This window comes from Balaenoptera musculus, chromosome 10, assembly GCF_009873245.2.
Source record: "Balaenoptera musculus isolate JJ_BM4_2016_0621 chromosome 10, mBalMus1.pri.v3, whole genome shotgun sequence".
Taxonomy (NCBI): domain Eukaryota; kingdom Metazoa; phylum Chordata; class Mammalia; order Artiodactyla; family Balaenopteridae; genus Balaenoptera; species Balaenoptera musculus.
Window position 1 is genome coordinate 10,704,122 of NC_045794.1, and position 21,644 is coordinate 10,725,765.

The following is a 21,644-nucleotide window of genomic DNA, read 5'->3' on the forward strand; positions in this document are numbered from 1 at the left end:
TGACATTAAGAAATGAGATACTTGTAAATTTTCTTTGAAGTAGCGAACTCCTGTAATGTGTCTTCAACATATAAAGCGATTCACAATGGTATGGTCACATACATTTGCAGGAGCCAATTCATTGCATTACCCGGGGCGTAATCTGTATGGACTCTATGAGAGAAGGAAAGATTTGAGGCTTTCTGGGCACAGTAAGGACCAGAATGAAGAGTGGAAAGCAGGGTTTGGTGCTGTGTACCCCAGCATCATGTCAACACCAATACGATAAGAGTGGTTTTAATGTGGAGTAGGCCATCTTTCAGTCCCCTGTGGTCTTGGATGAAATAACTGCACACAGAGTAATGCACAAAAAAAGACACAATGGAACCCGAAAATAAGACTTCAACATATTTTAAATTAAATTAATCAAATTGCATCGGTTATTGATAACCTCTTAGAGACCTATGTGAGTCAGTTCCAAAAGTTATCTTCTTAAGCTGATTGTTTGGGACTCAGAGCATATCTTCCATAGAGGCAATTTACAACGATCTTACTTATCATATGGGCTAAAAAGACTTTTGTGAGTCTAGCCTGGAAAAGAAGTTTAATAATGATTTGACTATTATTGTTGTTTTCAATGGGAAATGAGTTAGTTAAATTCTGGAACCTGGAACCCTCTGTTGCCCCTCCAGACCCTTCACGGTAAGAGGAGTATATCTGATGTAGGGGGAGGTGGACATATGGCTGCCTGGGAATCACTCTTCCCCGGTCATGTCAGAGTTTGCCATTGAATATAGGAGAACGTGGCATTTAGAATGACTCTGGCTGTAAATATACATATATAATTTTGTAAACTGGGTGTTCTTAAGCTAGGACTGCTTGTTCCATTCTCTGATCTCATGGTGTAGAATCAATCTTAATTTTCCCACTTTATTAGCATATCAATAGCTTAAACCCAGTTTACCTAGGAACTTTAGAATGATTCTAACTCCTTAGTATAATAATTGACAGTCTTTTGAAAATTATGAAACCTTACTATTTTAGTTTGATTTCACAACTTTTCCTCCCTCTCGTAAAATAATGACAAAGGGCACATATATCTATAATTTTTAAGGTGAATCAAGTGGTTGACAGAGGTGGGGCTGGGGGCTGGGAGAAATGGGTGAACTCTTTGGGGTTTTTTTTTCTTAGCTTAAATAAATTGCATTTTTAAAAAATGGTATTAAAAAGATACTTTTCAACTGGTGATTCTGATGCTTGACATGATACAAGTTGATTGAAATAGAAAAAAATATTTTTCTTATGAAAAAAGAAGTAAAGCTGTTTTGAGTATTTGGGTACAATTTTGCCATAGCTCTTGAGGTAACTAGGCATCGCAAAATTAAGTTTTGAGAATTATAGTACTGGATTTATGAGTGACATAGATTACACTAATGAATCTGATACTTGGTCACCTTATTTTAAAAAAGTTAAAATCATCCTGGACGTAATATTTAAACCCAGATTTGTTTCCATAAACCAAGGTACCGAACTCACTTCAACATGGCACACTTGAACTGACTCTACTAATTTCTTTCTCCAGAGTAATTCAAATTTTTTACCTCTCATTGTGTTTAATGCTTGTCAGAGCTCCTGGAAGGACAGGTAAAAGATCGATGCAGACAAGTCATAGTTGTTCAGTTTAACTTCATTTCAGCCACTCATTCCCATGGCCTTTCCTTGGGTGTTCCCATTCCCACCCACATTTTTTGAATTCCATGCTGTTAGTTCCTTAAGGATACTTTTTGGTACACCCCTTTTCCCTGTATCTCCAACCTCTCTCTCCCTCTACTGGAAGTGTTCTCTTGTGGGTAACTTATGTTTAAGTTTATCCTGTCTTAAGCAAAACAAAACAAAACACTCCCTTCTACCCTAATACTTTACCTCTTGCTGTCTCTTCACACTCACGTTTATTGAAAGTGTGTCTTGTTATCTATGTCTCCACCAGGCCTCACCTTGACACATGTGGGCCCCAAGTAAGAGCACAAATGGAGGTCTGCACACTGCGTCTAAATATTTAAAAGTTACATATCAAGTTAACGAGCTGCTAAATAAAGTGTGCTCTACTGTTCTACCTTGATAAATATACCTAGAAGGTCAGGATCAAATTTAGAATTCTCAGAGTCCTTGGGGTTCTGGGGTAGAACATGGTTTTGCAGGGGAGAGTTGGTACCGGTTTCTGGCTCACAGCCTGCTTCCCTCACCCTTCACTTCGGGCTCCATCCGTCATCCTCAGGGACCTTGAGTGCAGTGCATGACTGTGGAGACCCCAGCCCCACACATGCAAAACCGGTCTTCACCCCTTCCCCATCCTGCAAACGGCCACCCCTCAGCCATTTCTTGGTCCAAGAGTGTGCACACCCATGACATGGTCTGACCTCTGTATGGACTAGACTTGAGAGAAAGCCCAGGGGAAGGAGGCCTAGAAATGAGCTTGGGGACGTTTGGGCAGGGAATTTGGGGTCCTGGATAATCAGAATATAATCTGGAAGGAGCATGTGGGCTCCAGTGGATATGCTCCTTTGGCTCCAAGCCCAAGGACTTCTTGTCCGTGTAGGGGTGTGGCTGGAGGACAAGCAGAGCAGAGCCATAAAGCACAGGCCTGGGAAAGGCCCTCTCACCTGGTCTTAGGGCGTGGTTTTACAGACTGACTCCTTGCTGGCTCCTTTACAGCCTCACTCAAGCAGATTTGCTTCCGCCCTCACCATTCCAAAACGATCGCTCTCCTAAGGGTCAACGGTCACTTTAGATTCCCTAGTCCAGTGAATATTCTTTTTTGTTTGTTTGTTTGGTTGGTTGGTTTTCCTTGACCCCCTGTTCATTTTATCTCTGTATTCTGCCCGAGAGACTTAATTAAAATTCATACAATTAATCACCACCGATCTCATAATGATTCCAAAATCTGCATCTTGGCTCAGACCAATTTTCTGGATCCAGTCCCATAAGAACCACAAATTCCACAGAACCCAGTACTTTCCACCCCCTTTTGTATCCCTGGTCTCAGGAAATAACCACCCATCACTTAGATGCAGTTAGACGCTAGAAACCCAAGTGTCATTCACAATTCCACCTTCTCCTTAATTCTTTATATCTAATTAGTAACTGTATCTTCTTGATTTTAAATCCTAAATATTTCTAGACTCTTTCCCTTTCTTTCTAACTCCTTTGCTATGATATTAGTTTAGATCTTTAATAGCATTTATTTAAAGTAGCTGAAAAGTCTCTTAAGAATTCACTGCTATAACTCATTCTCCACTCTGTTGCAAAGATGATGACTTAAAATGCAAATACCATCATGTCCTTCCTCTGCCTTTTTTTTTTTCCTTCCTCTGCTGTTAATCCTTCATTGGCGGCTTCACGTTGTTCATGATAAAATTCAGAGTGCTAAACCTGTCCATCTCCACCTTTCCTCCCCATACCATTCTATCCTCGAGCTAAAATGTACTACTCATCCCGTGCTTTGGGAAGCGTTTCCCCATGCTATTCCTTTTCCCCTCCTTTCTTTGGTATTTGGCTCTCCCCTGCTGATTCCTCAAGACTCAGCCATTTCTCATCTTTGGAAGGGTGACCAGACTACCCCAGGCCCTACTGGGATGCGGTTTGTCAGCGTTTACATAACACCTTGTGCATAGTCATCAGAATGTTTTTTACAAACTATTTTAATTGTGGGTTTAACTACATGGCTTCCTCACTAGAGCACCATGAGGGCAGGGAACCCATTGTTCATTTATTACGTCCGCATTTAGCATTCTGCCTGGCAATTAGCAGATGTTTAATATAATTTTGTGGCGCCAGGGAAGGTGCTGGGGGATAGCATGATGAGTGACAGACCCAGTCTGCCATGGTGGCTTTGACAAGGAAGAGGGGAAAGATGCCCTTAAGTGGGTGTTTAAAAACCTTTTTGGGGTCATTAAATTTGATAAAAGCTATCTCTGCAAAAACATACATATGTTTTTTCCCTGTAAAATTTAGGACATTCACAAATTGCCCTGGAGCCATCCATGGATTTCCTAAGTAACGCATCCCTTAGACCTGCATTAGAGGGACCCCTGTCTTAGAGGAATCTGCTCTGGCCCTCGCCCAGCTGTGCTCTGTGGGCTCATGCCTTTGAGGAGCATCTGAGATGAACTTGAAGGGTGGGTAAAATTTGGGGAGCTGTACCCATAGGAGGAAGAGGGAAGGTAGTTCAGAAGGATGGGCTGATAAAGCATGGAGCGGGGAGAGCTAGCTGGAGCGAACGAGCTCTTTGGAAATGTAGAGTAGGTTCTCTGCTGCAGAAGGCACTGACTCTCAGAGTTAGGAATTTTAAACTGATTTAGTGGGATCATGAGAAGTCCTTCAATGGTTTTCTTGGGGGGGGCATGACGTAATTGGAGCATGCTCTGAGAGGATGAGTTTGGTAGATTATTGAGTGGGTTCTAGGGGAAGAGAAAGAAGATTGGAGAATGTGGGAAGCTGACGCAGTGGTTGAGGAAAGAAGTATAATTGAAGAAACTGCACAAAGTGGATGGGTATGGAAGAGATAAAGGCAAGAGACATGACTTAGACGCCCCGTGACTGAGCAGGAATTCAAGGAGAAGCCGATAAAGATTATTCTGATGTTACGAGATTGGACGTTGGGAAACTGGCCATGCTGTTAATGAAACAGGAAAGCTGAAGGAAGAATTAATGTGAGGGGGATGATGATAAGCTCAGATCTGGACTTGCAAAGTATGAGGAACCAGCTGGACATTGAGGAAGCTCTCCCCTTCAAGTCTACAGAGGTTCTAGAAAATCTTAAAGGGTTCCATTCTAGAGTGGTCCTGGAGGTCTCTGAAGCACCCCAGAATCTAAGTCCCGAGGAGGCTGCATATTTCCCATGTTTAAACTCTAGATAGTTAAGTGTTTCTGGGCACATCCATCATTCTGGGTCAACTCTCTTGGGACCGACCCTTCTTATATCTGTTTTAATTCAGCTGTCACTTGTTTTAAATTTTACTTTTAAATGGTTTTTATGGCCAAATTTAGCTTCCTCAAATTAGCATCATATTTTCTGTTTATGTTAATTCCAACCAGGATCTTGTAGCCCCATGGAGAGCAAGGCAGTTGGAGGGTGGCCATGGAGGGCTGACAAGAGGACAAGGCATAGATCCCGGGCACACTTGGGGTTATAATTTGGTATCCCACGAAAATTCTTTTTTGTTTTTTAAAGACTTTTTTTTTGATGTGGACCATTTTTAAAGACTTTATTGAATTTGTTACAATATTGCTTCTGTTTTGGTTTTTTGGCCACGAGGCATGTGGGATCTTAGCTCCCTGACTAGGGATGGAACCCGCACCCCCTGCATTGAAAGGCAAAGTGTTAACCACTGGACTGCCAGGGAAGTCCCCCCACGAAAATTCTTGTTAAAATATCTTATTTGCTTAAATTTGCTTTTCAAAAATGTTGCCTTTTACAAACTTTCCCTTTGGAACATGTCTAACACCTGCTTTTGTTTTAAAAATGTTTGTCTCGGGCTTCCCTGGTGGTGCAGTGGTTGAGAATCTGCCTGCCAACGCAGGGGACACGGGCTCGAGCCCTGGTCTGGGAAGATCCCACATGCTGCGGGGCGGCTGGGCCCGTGAGCCACAACTACTGAGCCTGCGCGTCTGGAGCCTGTGCTCCGCAACAGGAGAGGCCACGGTGGTGGGAGGCCCGCGCACCGCGATGAAGAGTGGCCCCCGCTCGCCGCAACTGGAGAAAGCCCTCGCACAGAAACGAAGACCCAACACAGCCAAAAATAAATAATAAATAAAAATCAAAAAAAAAAAAGGAAAACCATTTAAAAAAAAAAAAAAATGTTTGTCTCTTTTCCTTTTTAAAGACATCTTTTATTTTGGTCCAAACTCTGTTACCCTTAAAATGGAGACTTCTTTGGGTCAAACTACTTTGATGCTAAACCTCTGAACATCGATCTCACCAATGAGAGAATGATGCCTGGACACAGGTAACAGGGACCTGGCATGGACATGAGTCACATGATGTTATGAACAAGCCCATGTGATACTAAGATGTATGAAGAAATATGCAGATGAGGGCAATAGTTTCTCTATATTCTGAATTAGTCAGATTATAGTCTGCATTAGAAACTTGAATTATAGTCTGAATTAAAGCACTAGTCACCACTGTTCAAAGGGATGTGAAGAGCTTGGGGTGACTGTAGGAACATGCAACAAAAATGATTAAAGCGTTGGAAAATAGGTCTCAGGATGAAAGATGAAAAGGTTTTTTGATGTCTCTGGACAAGAAGACTAAGGTGGGACCTGACTCTGAAAGGTCTTTATAAGGGATAGGTTAATGGAAAGATAGAATAGAATGTATGATGGAGGAAGATTGGGAGCAAACTTAAGAGAAGAAAAAATGCTCTACCCTGTATAATTTAGGCCAGAGTCAACCTTTTGCCCTGTCCTGTACTCTTGGTAGACATTACCAATTAATCACAACACCCTTTTCTACAGAGATTGGGCCAGTCCTCAAAAGTCTTCCATTTGGAATTCCAGGGAGCCTCTACCAGTCCTCTGGAATTTTTACTTAAGAAGAAACACATTTGCAACTCTAAGTTTAGACATTTAACTTTCTGAAGGCTTGAGGTTTTACCCGACGATTTCTCCAAGCTCTTTCCAGAACCATGATTCTACCAAGTCTTTTGGTTAAATGAATTTCATGAGGATTGGACTTAATTTATAGATGAGAATGGATCTTGGCTCTTTCAGCAAACTGGGACATCTTTGGAACACTTTTAGTTAAGGAATTGTGGGGCTTGCTACTATTTTATCACATAGAGTTTAGTTTTCCTCTCAAAAAAAGCTCTTCAGAGTCAGCCTAGAAAGTCTCATAATGCTGACAAGCTTAAGCAAAAAGAAATATATGGATGGAGCTAGTTACAAGGGAGGAGTTTCTCTAGAATCTTCTCTTTAAAAATGGTCCAGGAGAAGAAAATTGGCTCTAGGTTGACCCTGAATGCTGATTGGCTGGGGAAGGCATCATGATGCATCATGATGCTAATAAAGCTAATTGAGATCTCTGCTTTTTCTGTAGCTCTTTATGCGTTGTTATGAAAAAAACCTGATGAACAGTGGTTTTCTGACATAGAGTCTCTGGGAGGTAAACAGTGATAAATGGCAGATCAGGAAGCTGAAGGGCAGAAATCAATACTTGCTGTTACTCTGTAGTAAATTATGAGAGGCTTTGGACGAGAGGGACAGATGTTGTTTTTCAAATCACACTGTTTGAACTTTAGTTGTTTACATATTTCCTCTCTCCCTGCGGGCCCAAGTTTCTATCTTTGCCATATATACCCTAAACATATGGGGCTATACGTCAGGACAATTAAAAAAGTGGCAGGTAATTCAACTTGTTAATATCTGAATTTTCTTCTCTACCATCTACTTTCTCTAGCTCTTCTAATGGTGACTAGCATCATTTATTTTGTTGAAGGAAAGCCTTTGGATCACAAGATGGATTGAACTAAAATAAAAAGAACTAATTGTGCTTTAAAAAAAAAAAACCTTAAGAATTTCCTACCCTGAGTTTCAAGGGCGTCTTCCTTAGTGCCATTTGGCTCACAAACATACATTCTGGAGTCACTAAATTTGAAATACAAAAATAAGAGGGATTTTTTAAAAAAGCCATTTCTTCCAATGAGGTCAGCACAATTTTCACCATATTTTAGACAAATTCACCATGTTCGTCTGAGTCAGATACATACATATATTAACTTGAAGTTTCAACTCTGAAAAATAATAAAGAAAAAAATTCTTCAAAGATATTTTTGGGCTTCCCTGGTGGCGCAGTGGTTGAGAATCCGCCTGCCAATGCAGGGGACATGGGTTCGAGCCCTGGTCTGGGAAGATCCCACATGCCGCGGAGCAATTAGGCCCATGAGCCACAATTACTGAGCCTGCGTGTCTGGAGCCTGTGCTCCGCAACAAAAGAGGCCGCGACAGTGAGAGGCCCGCGCATCGCGATGAAGAGTGGCCCCCACTTGCCGCAACTAGAGAAAGCCCTCGCACAGAAACGAAGACCCAACACAGCCATAAATAAATAAATAAATAATTAAAAAAAAAAAAAAAAGATATTTTTGCTGTTTTCTGGGCAGTTGTTGTCCTTTAGTGTTTATTGATTTTCCTATCTTTTCCTTATTTATATTCCTTGCACCGCCCACCCCCCCTTTTAAAGAATGGAGTAGCTTCTTGAAATTTGAGCTAACAAGGCAGCTATTAGGAAATTTGCTGTTTTATAGATCTTGATCAGGCCGGATCACCAGGAGAATGTACGAGACGTCATTGGAGGAGACTTCTTGCGCCTGTCACACAGGTGTATGTGATGCTTTCATTGCTGCTTATCTGAAGGAACCACCGAGTACCTCCTAGAACAATCAGAGTCAAGACTGCGGAGAGAATATACCCAGCCCTGTGCTCCTGTCATGCAGGGACACTGCAACTACAGAGGGGGTGTTGGCTCCTCTTGCCTCCCCTATCCTGTCTGCCTACAGACTGCAGGCTCACCTGACTGATCTAAAGACAGAGCCCAGAAGGGTGGGTAGCCTCCTGCCACTTGATAATGATTATTTAGAAAGAGAAAGAGAGAAAAGGATTTTAAAAAGCAACGAGGAGAACCTGACAGACCTCAGGGCTGTGAGGCAGAGAAATGATGTTTTGAGGGGCTCTGAATCAGGGCCAGATCATAAAAACTGAGGCTGTGATCTAATTAACATCAAGTATCCCTCCCTTGACTGTAAGTACGTGGAGTGCACGTTCTATAACTTTTCTTCCATTGTTTGCCTGGAACCCACCACATTGCCTGGCTCATATAGTAGACGCTGAATAAACATTTATCGAACAGATTAAACAAGGGGAGGAATGAAAGAATTTTAACTTAAAATGGAGGAGAAATAGATTTTCATTGAAGCATCAGGGATGTAGGATATACTTGCAGGGAATTTCTTGGCAAGGAATATTGTTGAAGTTTGTTATGGGTTATTGAGTAAGTTTCACGTAATCTAAGGGGATGCATGATCACACGTCAACAGTACTGGAATGATTTCAGTGGACTGCCTGGAGGAGGGCACAGAGTAGCTACTCACAGCCTCTCATCCTTCTCTTGCTGTTGATGGTTCTGATTCTCAGGAAGCTTTCCCTCTTCTCTGCTCCCCTAACTAGCTGTGTCTATTTCCCAGATGATCCTAATTTCCTTGTAATCACCTCAGTACAGGAGCCATGGGTCCTGCAGCATTTTTGACAATATGGTCCTGGCAGTCTTTTTCAGAGCAAAGATGATACCTTCTCAATTACATCAGTGGTGTCATGGGCCAAGACGGCTGAAGGACTAAAACGTAAGGGGCCAATGATCCCTCTGCTAAAAGATATAGTGCATCATTACTGGTGCTAGTTAGCAAGTGTTAAGAAACAGAAGTCAGAAGCTACTCCCACCCATCTTTTTTTGCATTAGCATCTGTTGACCTATATTGTGCATTCTGTAAAAATTCCATATAGCAGAGAAATCAAGAGTAAAAAGGTCATGTGAAGGCAGAGAATGAGTTGGAGAGGACGTGGAATAAAAGGACCCGGAATAAGAAGGCAGTTTATAAAGATAGAAGCCATGATTTCTGAATTTTTTTTTCAGCCAGAAGATAAATAAGCCCAAAGGATGCTGTATCAGTCTTGGGTCAATCAGGCATATTTTACCTGTAAGAAAAATAATGCATTTCCATTTTCTGGGTCCCTCTTTGCTTCTTCTGTCTTAGGGCTACCTGTGAGGTATGAAGTTGCCGGCTGCTTCCTGATGGACCCTGGGACCAAGAGCCAACCTTTAAGGAATGCTGCATGACGTGAATATCCTTATCCTAATGAGTGGCTGGTTCCCTGTCTGTTATTTCACACTTTGACACTAGATGTCAGGGAAAGACTTAGCATTGTAATTTGCAGGTCTCACACCGCTTCAGCAGAAGGGAAGGCTGCCTGCAGAGAGAAATCAGGTGTTGAAAACTGGCAAATTCCCAACTGTGAGCCGCTGGGGACACCAGGGTTCTTATGTCAAAACATAACTACCCTGCTCATGCTCTATTAGACATACTCTAGATACAGCTGAATCTAGTTTATAGAAAGGGTTAGATCAAGGTCATTTCAGAGAAATAGGGTTTTTTATGGGGGGGGGAGAGAATCATCAATTTAATCTTTCAACTTTATTATAAAAGATATTCAATTTTACTTAGGAAAAAAGACAGTAGATATAACATGGTCATGTTCCTATAATCCTTTTTATTAGTGAATTAGGAAACAGCCAAACCAGTTAAAAATTACATGAAAGTCTCATAAGATCATTCCAATACTCTGTGGTAGTTCCTTTCATTTTGTAAAACTGGCATTTTGTTTTAAATGACATTAAGTAAAAATGTGGTTTTACTGCAGAATAACTAAATCTTGGCCTGCTCTAGTTATATTGCAAGATTCCCAAGGCCCTCAGCCCCTTAGCAAGACTTCCTGATGTGCTTTTTCATTACTATGGATGCCACATTCAGAAAATTTTTTTCTTTCTTTCTTCCTTTTTTGACCTGAAAGAAGGCAATGTGAGCAAACTGGAATCAGGCAGGACAGTGATAAAGGACAAAGCCAGAAAAGGGGACATGGTTTTCCTCACTATGTACATTTCCCCTCCCCCATCCCAATTCCAAAGGGTCACGGCCATCCTTTGGTGGTGTTCTTAACCACCCTTTGGTGGTGTTTTCAACCACCATTTGGAAATAACTAGTCATCTTCCCACCCAAGGTTAAAAATAGCACTCCCACAGCTGGAGGAGGGTCCACCCAGATGTGGTGTAGCAGCCCTGCCTGCAGAAAGACGTTCTAGGAGTCCTCTTGGTGATTCTGGAAGTCTTTATATCATCATCAAAAATAGTATTATTAATATCACATTATTAAATGCAGGTGCATCCTGCATTTATTTGTGAGCTGGATGTTGTATATTCCTGTATAGCAATCTCAACAACCCCATCCACTTGGAACTTTCAGATTAAAAAATTGATGGAGACAAAACATAGAGGCAGTTTCGCAGTGTAACTCAGATTAGAGGATTACTCAGACAGGAATAAAAATATGGAGGCCTGTCAGTATTATTGATTTATTGATGGATGTGTTGACTGATTTATCGATTAATTTATAACAGATACTCATATAGCACATACTATATGCCAGGCATCAAATGTCAATCCATTTCAACCTTAAAACAACCCTACTAAGTAGGTACTGCTATGAGTTTTGTGTTTCAGATAAGTAAACGGAGGCAGACATGTTAAGTAACTTGCCCAAGTATTGACAGGTAGGGCTGCGGTCCTCGGAGGTGGGGGGGAGGGAGGGCTTTCATTTACCTTTCCTTCTACTCAACCTGAGGTCCCATTGGACCAGCTATGCTTTTTCTCTTCCACTCAGAAATGGACCTTTATGTAGTTTAATGGCCAGATGCCAGGTCATGAGGACCCTCCAAGAGCCCAGTGGAGACTCTATATGGTGATGAGTCCTCCCACAAATGGCCTGCGTCAACTTGCCAGCCGTGTGAGTGAGCTGTTCTAGAAGTGGATTCTCAGCCCCAGTCTCACCTGATAGCAGCCCTGGCTAAGATCTGGACCACAGCCTCATAAAAGACCTTGAGCCAGCACCACCCAGCCAGGCCACTTCCAGATTCCTGACCCTCAGAAGCTATGAAATCATTAGTATTTATTGCTGTTTTAGGCCACTTGGTTTGGGATCGTTTGTTACACGGCAATAGGCAACTAATACACTTTCCCTCACCTATTCTTTCTCCAGTAGGTCAAACGGGACTCTTATCTCCACTTCTCACAGAACATTCTACTCCCGATGTAAATTTAGTGGAGGAAGTTTGCCCTGAGAACTAACCTCTTATGGACCATTGTGATGGAGCAACGCCCCCTGACAGGTGGAAGTGTCTTGGCTTCTTCATGTGGTCAGCCAGTCTTCACTGGCATTCAGCTGCCCACTAGGCATTAGTGGATGTGAGCTCTCACGTGTCTCTTTGCAGATATTAGTACTCTAGTAGTGGATACGGATGATGAAAAGCCTTTATGGTGTGGTGAGTATCTGTGTCAGGGTGGAGGCAAGTGATGGTTTGAAGGAGACCCCTACTAAGACCCCTACCAAGTCACTTTTAGGGAGATGATTCCTGAGAGTGTTAATTAGTAAGGATGTCTATGTGTACATAGTGTGGGGTATAAAAAGGAATTGCCTGGAGGTTTGAAAACCCTATAAAACTGAAAGCTGTCAACAATTCTGGGGTGAGTATTGTCTATGTTCCTACATAGACTTCTTTTTTTTTTTGCCAGCTTGGAGTTTGAGGCTAGTAAAGACCTAGGTGTTGGCCCAGAATGTCCAGTTACCACCATTTAACTGCCTGTGCTTATGCGACATCTGGACATGTTAGATTTGGTGGACCTGAGTCCCCAAGGAGATCTCACCGACACAGCAAACATGCTTAGTGAAAAGAGGCCGGGAATTGAAGTCATACAGACCTGGGTAATATCCCTTTAGACCTGGACAACCAGGGCCCCTGTCCTGGGTCCTGAAACTCTAGAGGGCTCTGTTCTGGGGGGAGTCCAAGGGGCCAAGGGGACATTCTTGCCTAGAGCCCAGACCCCTCCTAGACCACACTTTGGATATGAGGGACCTAGGATTTCCTGCCCAAAGAGACCTCAGCATCCTTCTGGGGCCCCATCACCAGGTTTACCTTCCCAAGGGTGGACACCTGGACTCTTGGCTTGAGAGATGAGCAAGGGATGGCTGTTTGGGGGGGAAGGAGGGCAGAGCTTACACGTGAGGGGTAGGGTGTCCACACACACGTGTGGGAAGGCACTTGTGGTGCAGGATGGAGCAGAATGGAAAAGACATTTGGGAAGCCTGGGGCTTCCCTTTAAACTCTTGTCCTGAGCCTTGCAAATGTTAAGTATCGGCCTGGACCCTTCCTATAAGGTTAAATAAAATTCAAATTCCTCGTAATAGCCCACAGGGCCTTTTGGGATTGGGCCACCACCCACATCTCCAGTTCAGCTCTTACCAATCCACCCTTCCTCATCGCACCCAGCCTACTCAGGCCTTTCTGTCCCAGGAGAATGTCAAGGTTATTCCCTCCATGGGGACTTTTGCCCTGGCTGTTCTCCCTGCCTGGAATCCTCTTTTCCTGGAAGGTCTTCACTTGAATGTTTCATTCCCATCATTTAGATTTCAACTCAACTGCTCAGAGAGGCTTTCATTTATCAACCCGTTTAGAGGAAGTCCTTCCTGCTACACTCAATCATACCACCAGGCTATGATCTTGATAGCAGTTCTCACTATCTGAATCTCTTCATTCATTTGTTTGTTCACTTGCTTTTTGACACCTCCTCCCCATCGTGTCCCATATGCTTCATGAGAGCAGGGGTTGTCTTGTTCACTCAGTAAATCCCAAATGCTTTGAAGAGTGCTTGGCATAGAGTAGAAGCTCAATTAGTATCTCAGTGAATGAAATTTTCGGATGGTTTTGTTGGCTATAAAATGAGACTATGCATAGTCATCATGTAGCAATCAGATATAGATTAGAAAGAGCAGAAAAGCATTAGCAACAGTCCCTGGTACGTATTAGGAACTCAATAAATGTGATTTTCCATTATCTCTTGCCCATATTAAAAATTCATCTCAAGTTTCCTAAAATGATAAGCATTCCATGCCTCTAGTTCTGAGTTTCCCCCAGATTACCCTACTCGCCCTCCCCCCTTCCCACCTGTGTTCTGCTCCAGTTCTTGGCGTCTACACCCCTCTTGGGCCTGCTTCTTTTCTGGACCAGAAAAGTTGTCAGTGTAAGTGTGCCCCCTGGTGGCCAGTTCAGAAATCACCCTCACTGATTTCCCTTCCACATTGTCCTCCTTCAAGAAGACAGTTATTTTCTTGAAGTTCAGATTGTCACCCGCCATTACTCTGCTCAAAAGACACTCAATGACTCTCTAATGCATGAAGAATAAAGTCCCATCTCCTTAGCCTGGTTTCCCAGACACTTCAAAGTCTGGGTTCAACCTGCCTTTCCAGTGACGGTCTCTTCTACTCATCCCCTTTCTCCCTTTTACATGCTTATGTGTACGGCACCTTGACCTTTCCCCCAAACATGCCTCTACTTCATCAACTTCCACGCTGTTATCTCTGTTGGAAATGCTCTCCCCTCACGTTTACCTGCCAGGTTAATCCCACACTCCTCAAAGCCAGCTCAAATGCTGACTCCCATGAACTGACTCTTTCCCCTCTCTGTGCCCGTAGTCTACTGTGCCCGTAGTCTACTGTGCCCATAGTCTACTGTTCATATTTCCACCACCACGATTATGTTATGTCTTAAAATTGGTATGATTTTTTTACAGACTTGTCTTTGCCACTTTTCTAAGTTCCTCTAGTGCAGAGATGGTGTTTGCTTTGCTCATCACAGTGTCACGTGCATGGTAGGTCAATCATACTTGCCGAATGGGTAGATGAATAACAACACTCAGACTGGGATCCATGTCACCTGGAGCCCAGCCAGGCTGCTCTAAGAAGTAAGAGGGCGCATATGGTGATATTGAGACAGGATATTTGAAGTCGGAAGTGCCTTGGGCAATCTGGGATTTATAGTCACCCAGCACTGGAAGTCCAGTCCCCTCTGGGGTCCTGTGAGCCCTAGCCTCCTTAGGCGGACGATGTACAAAATCATTTCTGAATCTCCTTCTCTCTATTGAGAGGATGAAGGTGAAGATCTGGCGATAATGTCTTCTGTAATCTGATTGCCAAAATAAAAGGCAAATGTAAAAGTTGATATTATTAGAATATCGATCACATGTGTATGGGAAATTGTATTCCTGCAACGTTCTATCTTTCCCAAAATCTAATTGAGTTTTATATTTCTTTGCTTTGGATCCCAAGGTAGCTTTATGTTACAAGAAGTTGAGATGTACAAGATTGACGTTATGGTATAATCTCTCAACTAATTTTGAGACAAAGGACTCAAGAACATCTAATTAACACAACACAGTCCTGGAGAGTCAGTAACCAAATACATAAGTTTATCTTTTCCCTGAGTCACTTTGTTGTGTCTCTTAATGATCTTGTGTCTTAGTTTTCTCACGCGAAATTTGGAAATATCCGATTTCCAACACTACTAACAAATTAGGCATCCAGTGAACACCAATTGAGTCACACCAATGAAACTGAACATTTTCTAGAAAAATGCCAATTATCCTAGAAAAAAATCAAATGTGAAGTTACATACTTGGGACCTTTTTTTCTAGATCACGTACCTACACCCTGAGACCAGCATCATACAGTGCATTGTCTTTTTTTTTTCTTTTAATCAATTAATTTATTTGTTTTTATTTTTGGCTGTGTTGGGTCTTCATTGCTGTGTGCTGGCTTTCTCTAGTTGCAGCGAGCGGGGGCTACTCTTTGTTGTGGTGCGTGGGCTTCTCATTGTCATGGCTTCTCTTGTTGCAGAACACGGGCTCTAGGCACGTGGGCTTCAGTAATTGTGGCACACAGGCTCTAGAGCGCAGGCTCAGTAGTTGTGGTGCACGGGCTTAGTTGCTTCGTGGCACGTGGGATCTTTCCGGGCCAGGGATCGAACTCGTGTCCCCTGCATTGGCAGGCGGATTCTTAACCACTGTGCCACCAGGGAAGCCCCGAGTGCATTGTCTTCTATTGCTCTTCTTGGCTCTTGGAGAGGACAGAGAACATCCTTCCTACATTCTTTGATTGATGAGATACCTAATTTCTACACACAAGATCCCCTTCTTGTTCAGAAGGGAGTAACAGGGGGCTAGGTGTGGAAAACTCACTGTCAGGTTCTGTACAAAGATGACATCAGGCCAGGTCCACACAACACAGCCTCAGCGGGAGACCCAAACCAGCTGGAGAGACTGCTTGGAGCCACTGAGCCAGTATTTGGGGTTCTGTCTCTATTTCTAGGTGGAGAAATACACTTTCTCACGGGCATGTCCTACCAATGAGAAAAGGAACCAACCATACTACACACAACCACTTGCCCCATGTGGTCTAATAAGCAAGACATGCCGTAAACACAGCTCTATGACTTATAACCATGTCAACAAAATACTCAAGTGTAATTTTTAGAGTAATTGGAGTCTGGTGGGTTTGGGGCAGGTTTCCACACTCCCTGTTTCTGTTTTTTTTTTTTAAATAATCCTAGGCCAATCTTGGATCTTATGTACTTTGAAGGCCAATTAAGTGGAGTTTCTCCTTGACTGTTCAGAATGCTTCATTTAGCACTGATCTGTTGGAGACCCTGAAAGTCATCCTTGGCCCAAGGTTCAGAGGTTCCTTGAGGACATTAGCAGGAACTTGGCATTCTCAGACCCACCACAAGGAGAAAGTGCTCCTGGAGACCCACCCTGGGTCAGATCTTTCATGCTTGTGCAAACTTATAGAAGAGTTATTCCAACGGTTCCATCCACGACCCGGAAGACAAGTGTACAATTAATATCATGTTCCCCGCAAACCCAAGCTCCTGAGCATGGCTCTGGAATTTAGACCACCACCCACGAGGATCAAGCCAAAGCCCCCATCAACAGCATTTCTGTGTTCCCTGGCAAATGTTTCACGTCTCATTGCATTCTTCTCACAACCAGATGGGGTCTGTGAGATAAACAGCCGGTTGCACGGTGTGTGGTTATACTGCTTTATTTGAAAGTCTCTTTCAAACACGCCACCCAGTGGTATTACTGAGTCCTGGAGTGACTGTTGATACCCACTCCTAGGCTGTATATGAGCCACGTTCAATAGCTTTCATGACTCTCCCCTGTGTTCAGGGGGCAGGGAGGCCCATCAGGCACTTGCTGCTATGAGCTAACCAACTGAAGAGCAATGCAAACACAGTTACAGACGAGGCTGCAAATCTGGAGCCCGTGTCCTCTGTTCTGAGGACGAACAATGTCTTCCTTAGAGAGATGCCGTCTCGGCCAAATATATTCAGTGGTCCGTTCCTCTCAGCCCTGTTCTAAGGAGATAATGCATAATGCTACTCCACCAGTTGTGTGAAGTGGCAGAGGGTCAAGAAAACATTTGCAGCTTAGAGCAACAGGCTGTGGGATGCATCCAGTCTTATGCAACCTTCAATCCCTGGGCGTAAGCTCCATGAGTAGAATTTGTCAGCAGTGGAGAATTTTTTTAATTATAAATTAATTTCTATGTCAGCTTGAGGTTGTGTGAATGAGTGACAGACAGGTAGAGAGGAAAAGAGGGAGAAAGAATGATGAAAGAGGGGAAGACAATGAGAAAGATGAATGAGGATGAATAACGGGAGGTAGAGATAAACGAAAAGCAATCTAACACAGAGAAGGGAGAGAAGTGAAGCAGTGACTTCTGGTAATTACGGAAATATATCACAAATACAATTGTGGAAAAGAAGGGATTAGGACAGCAACCAGGAACGTTGAGAGTATAGCTGTAGGTGGAAGAAGAAAGACGAATAACAGGGGAAGAAAAAGGAAAAGAACAGTTCAACAAATAGGTAGGAAAGGAGATGTGCATTTGGAATTTAAATGAATTACGTTGTCTCCCAAGTTTTTAACTTACAATGTGTCCTGCGATGACAGTCTAATTCCCAATTAAGATATGCTAATAAGGCTGACCATGCACCATAGACTCACCCTGCCTGATAAGCAGCTTATTTTCCTTTTGGGTTGGGGGGGAAGGCAGTTATCTTCACTTTCCACACCTACGCTTCTCATTGGCATTTTTCCTCCAAAGGCACAAAGTGACCACATATTGTTCCACCTCAGATTTGTCTAGGTCTATTACACTTTCACCTCTGCTGAGCTGACCACTCACTGCTCCTACAGACTTCCTATTCCTCCATCTCCTTTCAGTTACCTTGAGGAAAACTCATATTCACATGAATCTTAGATACACATATATGTATAACTGAACCACTTGGCTGTACACCTGAAACTAACACAATACTGTTAGTCAGCTATACTCCAATATAAAATAAAAAGTTAAAAAAATCATATTTCACTTGAATCTTTTTTCTTAATGGGAAACAATTGGTTTATCCTGGTCGATTTATCTGTGGAGAAATAGAACTATTTTCCAGTATGTAAAGCAGCTTAGGAGGCTGAGAAGATGCCTGAGAAGTGACACTGATAGAAAAGGAGCCATCATGGGACTTCCCTGGTGGCGCAGTGGTTAAGAATCCTCCTGCCAGTTCAGGGGACACGGGTTCGAGCCCTGGTCTGGGAAGATCCCACATGCCGTGGAGCAACTAAGCCCATGTGCCACAACTACTGAGCCCACATGCCACAACTACTGAAGCCCGCGCACCTAGACCCCATGCTCCGCAACAGGAGAAGTCACTGCAATGAGAAGACCGTGCACCGCAATGAAGAGTAGCCCCCGCTCGCCGCAGCTAGAGAAAGCCCGCACGCAGCAAAGGAGACCCAACGCAGCCATAAATAAGTAAATTTATTTTTTAAAAAAAGGAAAGGAGCTGTCATGTCACAGAGTCATCTTGCTGACCTGCAAATGATCGACAATGAATAGGCACTGAATCGTGGTAATTGAGTGAAAATCTGGATGGTCCTTCAAGGGATGTTAGAAAAAGGATCAGAAAATGGCAGGAAGACTTAACATACAAAGCAACCAATTACTGAGCGTTGGAGCCTTGTGAAAAGCACGATGCCTGTGTCATCACAGTTCACAGGGGTGGAACTCATCCTTTCCACGTGCAAATTTCTCCAGGGAGAGTCCCTGTTCCACGGTACTGCAGGAACTCAGGGTCCTTCCCGAAGGCTTCTGAGGTTCCCAGAAATTGCTTCTATCCTCCTGATGTCCTTGCCTAGCTTTTGCTTTGGGATTCTCCCAGATTTCTCCTGCTGGGCTCATTTCCACCTTTCTGTGGTGTGCCAACATTTCTGATCCACTCCTCCCCAAAATGTCATCGCAGATCCTCCCTTTATTTCTTTCCCAGGCTAACATGGACCTAAATGACGATGTAGGGAGTAACAATGGTTAAGATTATGAGCTCTGCAGTCAGACATCGTGCGTTCACATTCCGTCTCTGACCCTTGCTAGTTGCATGGTCTTAAACTAGTGGCATAACCTTTCTGTACCTCGGTTTCTTTCTCTGTGAAATGAGGGCGATAATAATAGTTCCTTCCAGAGTTGCCTTGAGGATGAGTTAATAATATGTGGAGCCCTTAGAAGAGCAGCTGCCACACTGTAAGTCCTCAATAAATGTTAGTTATTATTAGTGACAGGTTGTAACCACGAAGAAACTTTACTGAAGACTTTAGGTTATAGGAAAATTACAGCTTTGGGAAGAGCAGTGTGAAACTGTGTATGAGATACCACCGCTGCTAGAATCCATTGGCCACTTTCTCTCTCTTTTAAAAAATCTTATTAATATATAGTTGATTTACAATGTTGTGTTAATTTCTGCTGTACAGCAAAGTGATTCAGACATACATATGTATATTTTTTTACATATTCTTTTCCATTATGGTTTATTACAGGATACCAAATACAGTTCCCTGTGTTACAGAGTAGGACCTTGCTGTTTATCTATTCTATCTAGAATAGTTTGCACCTGTTAATCCCAAACTCCGACTCCATCCCTCCCCTCCCCCGTGGCAACCACGAGTCTGTTCTCTATGCCTGTGAATCTGCTTCTGTTTCATAGATAAGTTCATCTGTGTCATATTTTAGATTCCACATGTAAGTGATGTCATACGATATTTGTCTTTCTCTTTCTGACTTACTTCTCTTAGTATGATCATCTCTAGGTTCATCATTGGCCACTCTCTGGATCCACAGGCTCTGACGGGTTGTTTTTCTTCTCAGTCCTCAGCCTGCACTGTCCTGCTGGAGTCACACTCTGCCTTAGTTCTTATGCTCCTCTCTCTCATCTCCCATTTCCCCCCACCATGCTGGACCACAGTCCTTAATCTCTGAGTCCCGAGGAAGCCAAGAATTGGTAAACAGCAGGACAGTCTCTGCACTCAAGACAGATAAACCTTTCACTTTCACTATGTAGAAGCTTTGGGTCTTCATGGTCTTAATCGCTTCACCCAGATTGGGGACTGAACCTTACATCTGCATAACCACAAGTCCCATTCAAGAATTTCCCAAGCAAAACAACAGTCTCTTCCCAAAGATGAATTCTCCTGGCATTCCTAGGATGGAGCTAGGGCTGCGGGGAGTGGGAGCCCCTCCAGAGGCTCAGGATTTGTCCACTAGCATTAAACATATTAAAAACATATCGCTTGACTAAGACAAACTTATTTTGAGCCCATGAAACATGTTTTGGTGTTGTTGAGGATCATGACCTAGAGGAAAAATCTGAGGTGCTTCCAGAAACGGTCTAGGAACTAGATGAGTGAAGAAATAAAAGTTGGTCACAATGACTCTGAGATCTATTCCTTGGAAATAACTGATGAAGCTGGAAATGGAAGCCATATGCTTCCTTTCACTACAAAACATACTGCCTTACATTCTAATCACCCTGGCTTGTATCTCCATCACTCTGCAGAAGAGTTCTCTTGAAAACAGTCAATATTCTCCAAGTTGCTACGTCCAGTGGCCTTTTCTTCCCTTTTATTTCTTTTTCTTTTTTAAAATATTTATTTATTTTGGCTGCACCGCGTCTTAGTTGCGGCACGTGGGATCTTCGTTGCAGCATGTGGGGTCTTCGTTGCGACATGTGAACTTAGTTGCGGCATGAGGACTTCTTAGTTGTGGCATGCGGCCTCTTACTTGTGGCATGCATGCAGGATCTAGTTCCCTGACCAGGGATCGAACCCGGGCCCCCTGCATTGGGAGTGCAGAGTCTTACCCACTGGACCACCAGGGAAGTCCAGTGGCCTTTTCTTAATTCACGTGTTCCTTCTCAACCCTTTAGAAAATTTGACATGATTGAAATTCTGTTCTCTCCTGGCTCTCCTGGTCCTTCATCTCCTGATTTTCCTTGACCCTCTGGTTGCTCTTTCTCTAACATTTTTTGTGGCTTTATTGTCACACTCTTTTCCCCAAAATGTTATTATGGCCTAAGGCTTTATCCTTGACATTTTTCCCCCCCTTTCCTACACTTTCTCCTCTAGTAACCTTATTCATTGCTATAGTTTCAAATATAATTTCTCTGCAGATAAATCCCAAATTTCTGTCTTTAGCTTTGACACCTATCCTGACTGGACTCACATTTTCAACTGCCTTCACACTTTTCTGTTTAGATATTCAGCTGAAAACTTAAGCTCAAACTCAAAGTCTTCATCTTCAAAGACACTGGCATTTGTTAATGTCTATTTTTTTTTTAAATGGTACCACTGTCCTACACTGATGCATATTTAAAACCTCTAAGTTAATTCTTTCCATTTTTTTTTTTTTACCATGATCCACTGTAAGAAATACATTTTACGTCATGACTGGTATATATACCCATGTGCACACATGCACACACACAGACACAAATGTAACAAAATTTCACAAAATAGTACTTACTATGTGTGGTGCATATTAATCTATTTTATTCTAATCTATTCCATTAAATAAAATCTGGTTGTAACCCATTAAATTGATTTTATGATCCACTATGGAGATATG

The 21,644-nt window shown here is 42.8% G+C and overlaps 1 non-coding gene across 1 annotated transcript; it reads right to left on the minus strand.

Annotated features, from left to right (window-relative positions):
• Positions 1-20,825: 20,825 nt before the first annotated feature.
• Positions 20,826-20,898, minus strand: TRNAG-CCC. Its single transcript has one exon. It is a non-coding gene; the product is annotated as a tRNA-Gly (tRNA).
• Positions 20,899-21,644: the final 746 nt, after the last annotated feature.